The sequence below is a fragment of the Theropithecus gelada genome, chromosome 7a (assembly GCF_003255815.1).
Source record: "Theropithecus gelada isolate Dixy chromosome 7a, Tgel_1.0, whole genome shotgun sequence".
Classification (NCBI taxonomy): domain Eukaryota; kingdom Metazoa; phylum Chordata; class Mammalia; order Primates; family Cercopithecidae; genus Theropithecus; species Theropithecus gelada.
The window spans coordinates 28,925,153-28,938,509 of record NC_037674.1 but is presented as its reverse complement, the minus strand read 5'-3'; the positions used below and the strand labels follow the sequence as shown (position 1 = coordinate 28,938,509).

General features: G+C 35.6%; 1 protein-coding gene and 1 pseudogene across 1 annotated transcript in view; one reads left to right on the top strand and one right to left on the bottom strand.

Moving 5' to 3' along the window:
• The window catches only part of WDR72 (WD repeat domain 72), a 208,976-nt gene that overhangs the window by 66,012 nt on the left and 129,607 nt on the right, over positions 1-13,357 (top strand). The window lies entirely within an intron of this gene.
• On the bottom strand, positions 8,889-8,995 carry LOC112628181 (annotated as a pseudogene).

Sequence of the window (13,357 nt, the reverse complement as noted above, 5' to 3'; positions counted from 1 at the left end):
TTTATGATCTAGACAGTCTTTACTGGACCTGGAGATCATGAGGCCTGAGGAGAAATTGGCAAAATAGTCAACACCTCCCTTTTCCCTCCATGTCTGTATTTTACATGAAACAACTTATCCCAACCTCTTCTGAACCGTGTGTAATGTAATCCAAAAGAGCTTATATCAAGTCTAATCTGTGACAAAAACCAGGAACTCACATGTGTTTGGAAAACCACCCTTTGTAGAGAAACAAATTTGTAAGTAATGGCTCCCAACTTAGTTGGATTTTTTTAATGGAATTTTCTTTAAATAATGCGCTTATATGTGCATTTTTATCTAAGCATATAAAATTGATTATAAATAAAGACTACACTGCATTATTTACATTCCAGTTGAACTTTCTAGAAATCTGGTTATATATATTTTTAACCTTTAGCTGACCTTATGGTGATGTCTCTCTGGTACGATTTGCTGAAAATTTTTATTAGAGCTTTATTCTGATGCCTCTTGTGAAAAACAGCTGGTGTATTGGTAGACCACCCATTGGAATTTGATCCCACTACTACCTATCACCTTATCAGAATGAAAAGTTAGTTCTTTTATATTTTATGACACAAAAAAATAACCAAAATAGAATTAGTTTCCAAATTGTGACATTTGAAAATATCATCTGAAAATTTACTTGTAAAGCTATTAAATAATAATTCATCATGGCAATATTACATGTTACCATGGTTTTTATTAAACTACCTTTATTTTAATATTAAACTTGTATAACTATAAAAAAGAACAAATATTTATTTTAAAACAATAAATTGCATTATATAGGGCTAAATCATCCATATAGAATGAAAATTTTCCCTTGTTGATTAGTAAATTTTTGATTTATTCTTTTTAATATAATAAGCAGCATAGAACTATTTTTCTAATATGGAAAATTATTTTTTATCAATTTTTTATAATTTTAAAAGAAAATAGATTTTTATTTTAAATTTCAAACACTTGATGAACAGACAGTCATTTTCCTCTGTAAACATTGGATTAAGATTTCTGTGTTAAGTATTTTGATTTGGTGAGTCTCAACTTAAAACTGTAGTACCTAAATGATAATATCCAGCCTAGGAAGATAGAATAAAGAAATAAACGTTAGGGGAGAAATCTACAAGGTCATTTGCTTTTTGAACACATAAAGTGATGCAAGTTTTTGACAGTGTATAACTGTTTATCATAAGAATTTTATAGATAATTTTACATACTGTAGGTTAAATAAAAATTTCTATAATAACTAATCCTTTTTTTTTATAACTGCTTTATGAAGAATTTCCCTTTTTTCATTTTGTGGCGTGAGTTTAAACTTTTTCCGTTTTTAAAATATTACCTCAATCACAAAGAAAACTATGAGGAGTATGTCACAGCTTTGTTTCAAAACTAATTTAGAAGGTCTGAGTGACTGTGAAAAGTAGGAAATGCACCATTGAATGACTCCAGCTGTCCACCTCGCACCCAGAAGCAACTCCGAATTTCCTCACAGGACTTCAAAGCCTGGCTTGTATCTAAACATTCGTTGGCCATGTAAATCACAGGCACAAAGGGAGAATGCTCCTATTTCATGGTGCGAGGCTAGTTTAAGTCTGGCTTTGTGCAGCACGTGCCGGTGGGGAGTGCCAGCAACAGAAGGACTCTGTTCTGACTCGTGTGACAAATGTAGTTAACACCGGATCCATATTAATGTTGTCAAGTTCCCTCGATGTATTTAAACAGATTTTAATTATTTTCAGCGTCCAAAGGCCTGAAATATATAGCCTAATAGTTCTTCAAAGAAAGCTTACTTAATGTGTGAATGTAAAACCTCTCATAAAAATGAAACTTTTATATTGGCCTTAGTCATTGACATAGGTTATTCATCAAGTCAGCAATTTGTGTGGCAAAGTGCCATTTGAATAGTGTATTGTTAGGATACTTATGGTCCACTTGACAAGGGCTCTTGCTGTAAATAGTGCAATTTGACTCCAGCTGTTAAAGAGTGGCTTTGACAGCAGCCAGATAGAATGGAGATGGCTTACTGCACTGCCGAAAAATCAATATTGGGTTCTTGTTCATAGTAACCTGTTCTTTTCTCTTCTGTAGATTTATAAACGACTATTAAGGGTTTATAAGTGGAAGTTTAAATATTATTTTAAATGTAATTCACTTTACGTTTCAAATTAAGACTTGCGATAAAGGGTACAAATGGAGAGTTTTCAGATATTATTTCCAAACCCTGGCTCATGTTTAGTCACAATTACAGTTAAGTTTAATTTGGATTCTCTAGCCTCAATAGAAAAGAATTTGTGTAAAACATGGACTCAAAATTGTGTGCCTATTGTATATTGCCAGCCCAGTGATTTCTTCTTTTTGATTTTCCTTATCAATTTATCTTCTGTGTCCCTCCCCTCTTCTCTGTGTGTATACCTTTTTGTATAGATGGCAGAGTTCTTTGTGGCTGTGCCCATAGCAACACCCACAGATGTTGACAGCCAGTCATGTCCCCAGTGTTGTTTTCCTAAAGCAGAGTCTTGCTGGTTTTGAAGAATTTTCTGAGCAGTTTTCAGCACTACAAGGTTGCTATGATACCTGACTGGCGGTAATGGATATTGAATCTGTTAATTACAATAACTACACACAGGGCTCTTTTTTGACTGGGTTTCTCTACCGTTGCGAGCTGTTATGTTTAAGATACAGAGAGGAAGTGAAGTTATATATTTAAGATGAGAAAAAATGCTCCAAGGTAAAATCCTGAAATGTAAAAAAAATTCCAGGTATAAAAACCTTTTAGCTGACTATTGCTTTCCCAGGACTGCCGATATAATTTATTTAAATCATTTCTAGTTTTGGCTGAGTTTGATTTTTAGTTTTTATTGTTGTTCCTGAGAGGACATAAGTCCTCATCTAAAGTGTACTGAGCAGGATTTGAAAAAGCTGCATTTTTTAACATGGAAAATGCCAGTATAACGTGTACTTTCTCAAATGCCTTTTTCAATGAAGTCAGCTGTTAAAATAGCTGTCTTTCTATTACTGATCAACTCTGCGTTTATTGAATTTATGGCTGAGATAGCAACTGAAAATTCATAAAGCTGATAATATAATTGTGAGCGAAGACCTTTAAGGCTGATTCAAGGTCGGCGTTATTATTTTTGTAATTGCTGATAGGCAACCGTGATTTCTGCCAGAGAAGGGGTTAGTTCTGCTTTGGGTTAACTGGTTTCAAAAAATGTTCTCTCTTCCATTATTTCTAAAGTAAGATTTTTCACTGAATAAATATTTATATCATTTATTTAGTACTAAACTTAGCTTTAGATTTATTTCAGTTTCTCTCCCCCCACAATATTTCATTAACTCTATAGGAGACATGGAAATCTAAGATTATAACTTTCTTCTTGGATTAAATACTCTGTAGTTATCAGTTAATTTGGAGGGGGAAGTTCTAGCATAGAAACATGGAGAAAAGTTAAACATTTTAGGCATTTTAATTTTGTATTTAGCTTGATCTAGGGACTGTGTTAGCATAATTTATTAAAGCACATCTTTACATTTGCCTTCATTCACATTAATAATGTTACAGATATTTTAGAACCTATGAATTCTGTAATCATGTTCCTATGATATTATGCACTCAAAACTATTTAGCTTATTTAGACTTTTTTTCTTCCTTATTTCTTTTTTCCTTTTTGCCCGGACTGGAGTGCAGTGATGTGATCTCAGCTCACTGCAGCCTGCGCCTCCCGGGTTCAAGCGATTCTCCTGCCTCAGTCTCCCGAGCAGCTGGGACTACAGGCGCCCCCCACCGCAACCAGCTAATTTTTTGTATTTTTAGTAGAGACAGGGTTTCACCGTGTTAGCCAAGATGGTCTCGATCTCTTGACCTTGTGATCCGCCCGTCTTGGCCTCCCAAAGTGCTGGGATTACAGGCATGAGCCTGTTTTTCCTTTTAAAAAACATGTAGCCTCTCAAAATTTGTTAAGATCCTGCTTCTTGTAGTACCCAAAAGATGACCCTATTCCACCTACTTAAAGAGGTTATCTGTTAGGGTCCAAATTCACTCCAGTGGATTTGGATGCTCTGTTATTGAGGAACTTGTTGGTTCTGATTAAAATGATTATAAATGTGACCTCTTCAAAATGTGTTTCTATTCTGTTTTTTTAATGACTTATGCACTGGATGGTATTTTCGGGAAAAAGGATGAAGTTTGTAGAATTTAGATGTTAACTCAAAGTATTAGTTGCTTATAACTGGAAAGAAATGGAGGAGAATAAAATCTTTCTTGTTGAAAGCTGGTAATATCACTTATTGACTGAGAGTACCATCTGGACCCATTTAAAGCAATCCCAACAGGAGCACTACTTCTGTACCAATGACTTCTGTTGAAACTGGCCCTAAGAGAGCAGCAAATGCAAAAAACTAACAGGAAGCAATTCTCAAAAAAAAAAAAAAACATTTATTTTCATGGAATAGTTCCCCTATCCTATTAAAAACAAAATACAAAATATATTAAGACTTTATTTATTGGAACTAAGGGCATGAACTTATTAAAAAAGATATATACAGCTAACATTCTTGTCCATTTTTCTGAATTCGGTTTTAATAGTGATGTCCTGAAGGCACCACCAGTTCTCTGCATCTCCAAATGACATTTATTTATTTGTAATTTTCTTCATACTATATAGCTCATACAATTCTGCAGACAGCTTTAATCCTAAGTTAAAATATCCTGCATAATCTTTTGGTTCAAGTGTGATTATTCCTGCCAGATATAAAAATGATCCTAACAAGCTGCCGTGAGCAGCAGGGGCTTTCTTATGCACCTATTTAACCCCATGCACAATCAAATGGGACTGAAAATGGACGTTGTTCTATTTCTTCACATATTGCCCAAAACCTGATGACTTTTAGAAAGCCATTAAGAAAGCTTACAAAGCCAGGCACTGTGGCTCGCACCTGTAATCCTAGTGCTTTGGGAGGCCGAGGCGGGCAGATCACGAGGTCAGGAGTTTGAGACCAGCCTGACTAACATGGTGAAACCTCGTCTCTACTAAAAATACAAAAATTAGCCAGGCATAGTGGCGTCTCTGCTAAAAATACAAAAATTAGCCAGGCATACCAGCTACTCAGGAGACTGAAGCAGGAGAATTGTTTGAACCCAGGAGGCGGAAGTTGCAGTGAGCCGAGATTGTGCCATAGCCTGGCCAACAAAGCAGGACTCCGTCTCAAAAAAAAAAAAAAAAGAAAAAGAAAAAAGAAAGCTTACAAAATGCAAAGTCCTGCTCACCTTCATTACTTTCTTTCTAGCTCCCACTAGAGGTCTCTTGTCGTTATATAAAACGTGGCCTTCTCCATTGATTTTCTGGTAGCAGATGTTTTGTTTTCCTTTTTGTTGTCTCTCAAGCCAATCTCTGTTTTACAACAACCATAGCATGACATTGATCATGTAATCATATGGCAAAATATGGAAAGAATAGTATGGGTCCTGTCTCTTCATGTGTGATTATCTTGAGGCTCAAATGAGAAAATTATTTGACAGTTGACATCTCCCCAAATCTAAGAGGATACCTGAACATTGAACTTTCACATAGTTTTTATTATATGACTGTCAGTCCAAAATTGTTAATTGCCAAGGACCTATCTTTTATTAAACCAGATCAATTATAAAGTCAAGTTGATAGAAGGTAACAAATTGTCTTTAAGATCTCTTTTTTTTTTTTTTTTTTTGAGATGGCATCTTGCTCTGTCACCCAGGCTGGAGTAAAGTGGCCCGATCCTTGCTCATTGCAGCCTCTGCCTCCCACGTTCCAGTGATTCTCCTGCCTCGGCCTCCGGGGTAGCTGGGATTACAGGTGTGCACCACCATGCCCAGCTAATTTTTGTATTTTTAATAGCTATGAGGTTTCGCCATGTTGGCCAGGCTGGTCTCGAACTCCTGGCCTCAGGTAAATCCACCCACCTCAGCCTCCCAAAGTGCTGGGATTACAAGCGTGAGCCACTGCGCCTGACCAAGATCTCTTAAGCATATCTTTCTTTTATGACTTTAACATTTATGTATGCTAATGATCAGCTTAAAATATCTTGAGACATATTTTTAGTCATTAAATTTCTGGTGTTAACAAGGATGGAATTAGTAAGGTAGAAGCAGAAAACTAACAGTTCTGAGTGTATTTTGTCGAAATTTTCACTTTTTATAATTCAATTAATCATGACAAATTATACCCTCAATATACATCTGATTTAAAGGGTCTACCCTTCTGTCTTAATCCAGATATCAAATGAGATCAGATACAGAAAATTCAGTGAGTTGCGTGGTGAGGAAGTGCCCACATAACACACAGTACCTCAGATGATAGTTCATTTCACTGTTCTTATGCACCTACCACAAAGGCCCAGCTATGGGGCCACAGCTTGATGGTTTTTTGCCTTCACCTAATGTTCTATGTCCATTAATTCTAGGACCAAGTTTTTGTATTTTAAAACATTGAGTTATTATATTTTATCAGACTTCAGTTTTGTAACGAAATAATTATCAAAATCTGTTTATCTTTCACTAATGAACAAAAAACCTAAGGATTTGAGCCCTTATTTCTCTATCTGTATAATGGGTATATTACATGGGTATTTAATTCACAGACAAATAATGAAGTATAAGAGGACTAAGTAATATAATCTACAAAAGTCTCATTATGTATGAGTGATACATCATATCTCTTAAATCTTTTGCAGCCCTCTTGCGGTTACCTGATGTCTTCTTGATAAATCATTTAGTATGGTTGCTTTTAATTCTTGTTTTCAGGATATACTGAATTTCATTCAGCATGAACATGTACATCATATTATAATTAAAAGTTTCTTCACTTGAGAATTAGAGCAGGATTTGTCAGTAGTTCATGAGTGATAGTTGGGAAAGTACTCTAATTGATTTTTACTATCCACTGGTAATTTTGTGTCGATTTCCAGACTGGGTATATTTATGCACAATTAAAACCTAGGAAAGATCCACTTTAATATTTCAGAATGTTCATAAAATTCCAATTTCTATTCAGTACTATTGTTTTAAAATGTATTATGTCTCCTAAACTAGGAACTCTATCTATGATTTTCTTAGCAAGAGTATCTTTGGAATTATAAATTTGATTTTAACACTTACCGTGTGGGGCAGGGGATGTCCTGTAAGGTTTACACATATTCTTCAGGCATAACAATTTCCAGTCTATTGAACTCACTTAACTGTTTATGAAATATTCTTTTCAGCTTCCACAAGCATGATGGAAAGAAAAGAAACTAAGAATGAGCATTCCATTGTTATTAATCTGAGTTGCATTCACCCTTGTAATAAAAACCAAAATCAAAAATCATACATTAAAAAAGATGAAAACATCAACTACAGGTTCAGTTGCATGACCCAGATATTTAATCCCCAACTATTTGGCCTCATTAAAGAAACTCATATTTCCACTGATGTTAGTCTTTTGCCAGAATATTTTCACCCCAATTCTATACCTTCAAGTCTAACTTCGGTGTCAGTTTACCATTATGTAGGCAGCAGCCCACTTTCTGTTATTCTCTTTCTCAGCATCCTTTTTATTTCATTTTGTATCTTCCCCTACTCTCTACGACAGTATAAGTTCACAGGGGAGAGTTACAGTTATGATCAACCTATTTTATAACTTTATCATGAAATTCTCATCATCTAGCATATCTGGCACATGGTAGGCATTCAGAAATATTTGTGGAATAAACTCATGAACTGTAAACTACTGAAGTCTAAAACATGAAGAATAGATGGCAAGAAAGTAAAGAATGCTTCCGTTTTTGAATTGTAAGAAAACAATATATAAATGACTGACAGGAAAAAAAAAAGTGTATTTATTTTGCCAGTCAATTGCTTTGAGTCCAAATCAGGTTTACATGTGACTTGATTGTACAGAGGATAGTGACCTAGCAAAAAATAGTCAGTAATAGCAAAGGGGCTGTTGAAACACAGCAGCAACCTCCACTGATATTTAGACATGTCTCAATTAATTCAAAAGTTTATAAGAAAAACTTTATTAAATAGTGGTGATAAAACTTAGTATGTCCAGCATTGTTAGTGAGAAATGATTCACTTGGGGTAAGGTGGGCATAGAACAGAGCTGATGAAGACTCAGAAAAGAAGATTGAAAGGCAATGTGGTTAAAATGGCTTGTTATACCAGCAAAGTGCATATTATTACCCCATTTACTTGCCCTGAAATCTTAGATTTCTTTTTCTAATAACAAAGTTGTCTAAAATAAGCACTCAAAAATAGCCTGGGGATTGCGTTGTATATCAGGAGCCTCTACTTCCCTGAAATAATTACTTTACTAAGCCCTCTCCTCAATACAAAACCCCTGAAGCCAGCAACAATCTAAGCAACAGGTTTGTAATAACTTTCAGAAACTTAAGCGTAATAAATATGAAGAGGCCTGATTTATGTTTCATTTCCCAGATGCAAAGACTAGTACAATTCCGCTTCCCCCAAGTAGCAAACATTGCTTCCTGCTTTTGTACATCATTTGAAAACTGCTTAACTCACCCTCTCATCAGAGGATAAGGAGGAGAGAGGGCTGATTATGTTTCAACATGTATGACATTAAATGCTTTTAGGTAGCTCATTGTGGGAACATAGGGTGGCATACTGGATTAGCAGCCCCAGGAGAAACTGAGCTTCATAGGATTTGTTCTTCTTCCTTGTCTCTGAAGCCCCCATTTAGATTCCCATGACAAGGCTCTTCCATAATTTCTGGTACCCCAGTGCTCTTCCACATGGGTGGTGCTGGTGACTCTATTCTCCACATTTCTTCCTGCCCAATCTCATGTACCAGAGATGTTCTCTTTACCTAGTCAAATCCTACCCAGACTACAGCATGTGCATGTACAATTTACCATGAACATGTTAGTTAAACAATTTATATTAAACTGATAAGAACAGATGCTACATTTGATCTTAGCCAGAAGGCCGAGAGGTGATTAATCAATTTTTAAATTAACTATGGACTGGACGCGGTGGCTCACTCCTGTAATCTCAGCACTTTGGGAGGCAGAGGTGGGCAGATCACCTGAGGTCTGGAATTCAAGACCAGCCTGGCCAACAGGGTGAAACTCTGTCTCTACTGAAAATACAAAAAATTAGCTGTCATGGTGTCACACACCTTTAGTCCCAGCTACTCGGGAGGCTGAGACAGGAGAATTGCTTGAACCTGGGAGGCAGAGGTTGCCGTGAGCCGAGATTGCGCCACTGCATTCCAGCCTGAGCAACAGAGCAAGGCTCTGTCTCAAAAACAAAACAAAACAAAACAAAACAAACAAAAGAACAAAACTATAGATTACCTAATTATTTTACCACTATTTATTTATTTTCTCAGTTAGGCCTAAAGCTCCTTGAGAACAAAGAATTACTGTGTCTGTATGTTATATAAGTTTTGTAGCATGGAATGCAAACAGAATACTTTATTCATTCAGCAAATATTCATTGAACATCTACTATGTGCCAGGCACTCTTCTTGATACAAGATCTTGGTGCCCATGGCACTTACATTTCTAGTGAAAGAGGATACATCACAATTAAAACAAAACAAAACAAAAACACAAGACTGTCAGGTAATGATAAAGGCTCTGCAGGGAATTACTGTTGGGCAGTTTGATAGACAGCCCTAGGGGTTTACTATAGGCTGAGTGGTCAGAGAATATCAGAGAAGGAGGTAGGATTTATCCTAAGTTTGAATTGCAAGAAGGAGCCAGAAATTCTCCCACCTTACAGAGGGGAGAATATTCTAAGCAAAGCAAACAGCTACTGCAAAAGGTCTAAAGTAGGAATGAGCTTGACGTAGATAATGAAGTCAAAAAGGTCAGTGTGACTCAAGAGAAGTATGGGGGAGGGAGAATTAAGAGTCAATATTGAATAGTGAGGGAGGGATAGAATATGTTGGGTGTAATAATACAAAGTAAGAAGCTTGAGTTCCAGGTATTAAAGGGAGTCTTTTCACAATTTTACTCAAAAGGAGTAACATGATTTGATTTATGTTTTGAAAAGGTCATTTTGTTTGCTATGTAAAAAAAAAAAAAAAAAAAAAAATTGAATTAGAGAAGAGAGTGTGTCTGGAAGAGGAGTCTATTGCTTAGTTGAAGCAAGAGAAATAAATTGTTAGCTGGTGTTTGTTTTGTTTTGTTTTGTTTGTTTTAACATCAAGTTGGCAAAAACCATGGTGTGACATATGTGCTCTAGGTGACCTATATCCGGAAGTGCCAGTGGGAGGAACCCCTTTAGATGGTGAAGCTAACCCTGTCTGTGGTATGCAGGAAGTCATATTAGGACTACATCTTGATGGATGAATAAGATTTTGCCATAAGGAACAGCAAGTCCAAAAACCCAGAATATGAAGATGGGGAACAAGTAGGAGGTTAATGAGAAGTTGATATGACTGGAGATGGAATACAAAGTGAGACACAGTGGAAGGTAACTATGACTTGTACCCCTGAAGAAATAAAAGGAAGTCTTTGAATCTGGACTTCAACTTCTTATTTTATTTTGGTAAGAACACTTAACATGACATCTGCCCTCTTAACAAATTTTTAAGAGTGTATAATACATTATTGCTGACTCTAGGTACAATGTTGTACAGCAGATCTCTAGAGCTTACTAATATGAATGGGCTGAAACTTTATGCCCATTGAATAATAAGCCCCTAGCAAGCACAATTCCACTCTTCAGTTCTATGAATTTGACTATTTCAGATATTGCATATTGGTGTTATCAGCCAATATTTGTCTTTCTATGACTGCTTATTTCACTTAGCGTATGTCCTCAAGGTTCATCATGTTATCACATATTGCAGAACTTCCTTCTCTTGGAAGGCTAAATATTATTCCATTGTATGTATATATCACAAGGTCTCTATCCATTCATCAGCTAATGAACTTTTAGGTTATTTCCACATCTTGGTTATTGTGATGCTGCAGTAAACATAGACATGCTAATACTTCTTCAGGATCCTGATTTTAATTCTTTTGGATAAATACCCAGAAGTCAGATTGCTGGAACATATGGTAGTTCTATTTTTAATTTTTTGAGGAACCTTCATGCTGTTTTTCATAGCAACTACACCATTTTGCATTTTTACCCACAGTGTGCTAGGATTGCAATTTCTCTACATCCTCACAAACACCTGACTTTTGTTTCATTTTGGTTTTGTTTTCATTTAATGATAGCCATCCTGAAAGGTGTGGGGTGGTATCTCATTGTGGTTTTGATTTGTATTTCTTTGATAATTGATGACATTGATCATTTTGCATGTATCTCTTGACCAGTTGTATATCTTCTTTGGAGAAATGTCTATTCAAATCCTTGGCTTGGTTTTTTAAATTGTATTATTAGGATTTTTTGCTATAGAGTTGTAAGAATTCCTGGACTTGGACTTCTGGGAGCATTTTATATTTGTGGTGGAAAATCTCATGAGTAACAAAAACAACCAATACAGACTTAAGATAGGGTCCTCTTTTAAAGTGCAACTTAATGGAATTAAGGGAATTTAACACATACAATTGCTTTCTTTATATTTATATTGCATTTTTGCCCAGAAAGAGTATTTTGCATACATTTAAAATTCCCACTAATTTAGAATAAGCCAGGGGTTGGCAATATTTTTCTCTAAAGGATCAGATATCAAATTTCTTTTGGTTTTGTGGGCCATACAATCTCTGGTACATCTACTCAGCTCTGCCTTGGTAATGCAAAAACAACCATAGCCAACACATCAGTAAATGAGTGTTTCTGTGTTCCAGTAATATTTTGTTTACAAAAAGAAGTGGTAGGCAGGATTTGGCCTACAGGTCTAATCACAGTGCTGTGATTAGATTGTGTTATAATCGAGTATAATAGGCCACAGGAAGAGGAGTGTGGTAGCTTTCCACTGGAAAGAACTATATTTTGTTATTATCATTAACAGATTTTCTTGTAAAGCTCCCTATTTGCTGAAAATTATAACTGGTTTTGCTCGATGTGGGAGCCCTGGTTTGTAAACTCTCATTTGGGTTTTCAGAGATTTTTGTCTTATTCTTCTGCTTCTTACTTTTTTAAGGTAATCTACAAGCTTGATATTGTCAATCAGTTGCTAGACATGTGAGAAGTTATTGTGGTATGGTTGTTTGAAAGAACTCATATCCTGAGACATTTCTTAAATTTTATATACTTTTTTTTTCAGTGAGCATACTCTCTGGGTATTGATTTCAATTTAATAAGTATGTGTTGAATTGAATTGACTGAAATATCTGGTGACCACACAAATATATACCCAAAATAAGCGTTGTGGTTGATTATTCGTTATGTGAATACACATACAAATCACTCAAAAGAGGAGAAGCACTATTTCAAAGAAAAAATTGTCCTTTGGTCTTCTTAGTGGTGAGCCAATTCTGGCTAATTTGTTTTTCCTTCAGACCTCTATCTTTACTGACCTTTTGGCCAATTATAAGCTTGTTAGTGTGATACTTAGAAAGCATCAACATGATACTGCTGATTTCAGTGTCATAGATGGGAAGCAGAGGTGTTGGGAGTAAGTAAAATTACATGTTCATACCACATCTCTTTTAATTAGTTTTCATCTCTAGAGGGTGAGTACAGAGTAATTTAGTAACACATACTTGTTATCTTAATTGACAAAAACATATAGAGAAAGAGGTGAAAACAAATGGAAGGAAATAATTGCTATTTAAAGAACACATGAGAAGTATCTTTCCTGCTACATAAAATTTGACTTATTAATGAATTTTTAAGATTTGATATTGAGAACTTTTATTCTATTAGTGCCATTGAATTTTTATAGGATGCAGAATAGACCAAAGTTGGATTATGAAGTGTCTATTCAAATAGATGTGCCATTTGTCAGAGGTGGGGAAGTTAGGGGAAATTTGTTTCTGTGTCTTCGAGTAGTTTCCAGGGAAAGCATAACGCACATAAGCACGAGAAATCACATTTCATGTAGTGGAAGGAGCACTGGACTAGGAGTAGTCAATTTGGGTTTTAATTTCAACGTTGGCATTCCAGTAGTTGGGTTGAATAAATGAGTGGCTATATGACATTGAGTCAGTCACCAAACCTCTCTTTTCTCTACCTATCTATTCATGTGTATATTGATATCAATTTGGATAATATCTAGATCAGAATAGGCTACATTATGCTCTAATAACAAACAGTGTCCCAAATCTCATTGGCTAAAACAGCTCAAGTTTATTATTTCTTTTTCATTCAATGTACCAACCTGGGGTCAGAAGGGGTCTCTGCTCTTCATTGTTACACAGAGACAAAGCTAATGAAGCAGAATCCATGTACTCGGAA